This window comes from Ceratosolen solmsi, unplaced genomic scaffold (assembly GCF_000503995.2).
Source record: "Ceratosolen solmsi marchali unplaced genomic scaffold, CerSol_1.0 scaffold1, whole genome shotgun sequence".
NCBI classification, from domain to species: Eukaryota; Metazoa; Arthropoda; class Insecta; order Hymenoptera; family Agaonidae; genus Ceratosolen; species Ceratosolen solmsi.
In genome coordinates this window covers 1,633,008-1,635,507 of record NW_011948415.1, presented here as the reverse complement: position 1 = coordinate 1,635,507, position 2,500 = coordinate 1,633,008, and the positions used below count along the sequence as shown (strand labels likewise).

General features: G+C 33.9%; 1 protein-coding gene across 1 annotated transcript in view; it reads left to right on the top strand.

Moving 5' to 3' along the window:
• The window catches only part of LOC105368544 (T-box transcription factor TBX20), a 60,960-nt gene that overhangs the window by 57,090 nt on the left and 1,370 nt on the right, over positions 1–2,500 (top strand). The window lies entirely within an intron of this gene.

Below are 2,500 nucleotides of genomic sequence, written 5' to 3'. Positions count from 1 at the left end.
GTAGGACGACTGGAAAGTACCAGAGGGAGAGAGAGAACGTAGGGTGTTGTATTGTATCGTAGGGGAGTGCATGAATATCGCATTACAGACTAAGCAGTGTATAACTTTTGGAGGAAGTCCGCGGTAATCGAAACCTGCGAACATTGCACACCAGATCCATTGTGGTGGACTCTCGATATTGCAATAGGACTGTTTGTCGACCGATTTTGCGTTCGAGATCGACGCGATACTTTCACAGGGCTGTAATTAAACAATGGATTTTAAAACGATGGGTTCTCCCTCTCTCGCATTTATTATTATTATTTTTTTTTTTTTTTTTTTTTTTTTTTTTTTTTTTATAATTCTTATGGTATATAATAGTGACACGACATATTCCATCTACACCTCTCCCTCGTTATTTACGTATTTACGTCGTGTATACACTATTGCTTTATTTTAATCAATCTATTAATTAATTTGTGGAATAAAAGGAAAGAAACCGTTGAATCGTGCTGAAACTGAAAAGAAATTTGATGTGCCTCATCATACAGTAGAGCGAAGAATAATAGGTTTGCCATTCATTTTGATTAATCAGGATTTTTCTTGCTATACCATTTAACGTTAAATATAGTATTGCAGCATATACTATATAGTTTTCAGGATTTTTATTATTTGTACATACATAGACAAACACACGAGAACATACGGCTTTTATACCAGTTATTGCTTTCTACATTGAACAAAAATAAACAAATCTTTATCAGGTGCAGGAGATCAGATAAAGTTGTATAAATAATATTCAGTATATATAGATTGAAGCAAAGTTACTTTTAATAAGTATAGTATGAATTATACAATATTATAATTGAAATCTACTTTTATTTAATTTTATATCGGCTATGCTAGGAAAAGATATAACTATTTGCAATGAAAATGGCTAGTTCTAGGTAACGGTATTCTAACGATACGAATCGTCCTCGATCAATAATTTTGACATAATGTATATAATGTTATAATCTGGCAGGATCAATACTAATCTTACGAATGTAATAGTGTAAGAAATTCCTTGTATTCTCTCGGGAATTTAATAAGACGACTGGAATCATAGTACATCCACTGGCATAGGACAAAGAAACTCGTGCTCGCTTTACTTAAACAGCATGATAAATAAGAAAAATCCGAGCTCGCGTCAAGTAGACAAGTAATGAAACGCTTCACAACCCTTGTGATTTATTGCCGGTTAGGCGATACGATCTACCGTCATCAACAGAGTTAAAATTGCAAACAATTTAATTTATAGCATGTGGTATTAATTAAAAATCACGCTCAGTTATGCCTCGGTAACACCCACGTAAACATTATTTGTTCAAACCTTCAGGTTGAAAAACGTATCATTCAATTTAGCTTTAAATCTAAATCAACCCCCCCCCCCCAACACCACCCCCGCACTTCACCTTCGTATTCCGCTAATCCTGAATTCAATTAGGTTTTTCTATCACTTATAAGCAACTCGTAGGCCACTGCGTCGTAATCCCAGAATGTCGACTATATAAGTTTCATTATCGTAAATACTAATTAATTGGTGATTATGCAAATGAGTTTATCAACAGACCACCGAAGAAAATGCTGATATTGTTTTTGTCGCATTTTATGCTTGGATGGTTAGATAGAGCATGCTAAAACAATATTAAATAATTTTATTGAAATAATCTATTATTTATCCTGCAATTATTATAGATTAGGAGGAGCGCGTAAATAATTTTTCACCTATGTTGCGCAAATTTGCTCTCTGGGTATGCAACTTGTCCTTCTTAAATTGCTCGCGTAATTGTAAAATCCGAGTACGTAAAGCAATCCATAGTAAATTAGAAATACATAAAATTATATCGTAATAACTCCATCGATCACCGCTCCGTTTCATCTCCCTCGTTTCTTTCTCTACCTAACGAAACTTTACTATTTCACAATCTCTCATGGAAGCAGCGATTAAGTAGAAACTGTATTTGTTAAGTAAAAGTTAAAACAGTAATTCTTTTGATATCATCTTCCCTTTCCAAGTAATTAGTCGCGGAATCGACGATGTAATTAACCGCGTGCTTTTTGATGATTCTTATAAGATAATACGAGCGTGATCGAAATGCCCGACGACCATTACAAACAAGTTTCTTTAATTACAGTTTATTATCTTATTCTTGTAGTTTCTTTTTGAGAGCAGCTTTCGTCTATCTATCTCACTTAAAGATTTCAAAAAGACAAATGTGGGAAATGCACACGTATTTTCTCCTTCGTTCAGTACAGTAAAACTTAATGCAGCTTTCTCTCTCTCTCTCTCTCTCTCTCTCTCTCTCTCTCTCTCTCACGTTTATTTAAAATTTTTACGTTTTTGTCTATCGTATCGAAGATTTGTTTATAATATAATACACCAAACTGTTGCGCAGTTGGAATTGATTGGAATAATTTCAAGAATGAAACAATCACTTCCAATTTCTGAGATGTCATCTTGCCAAAAGTGAAAGCAAAA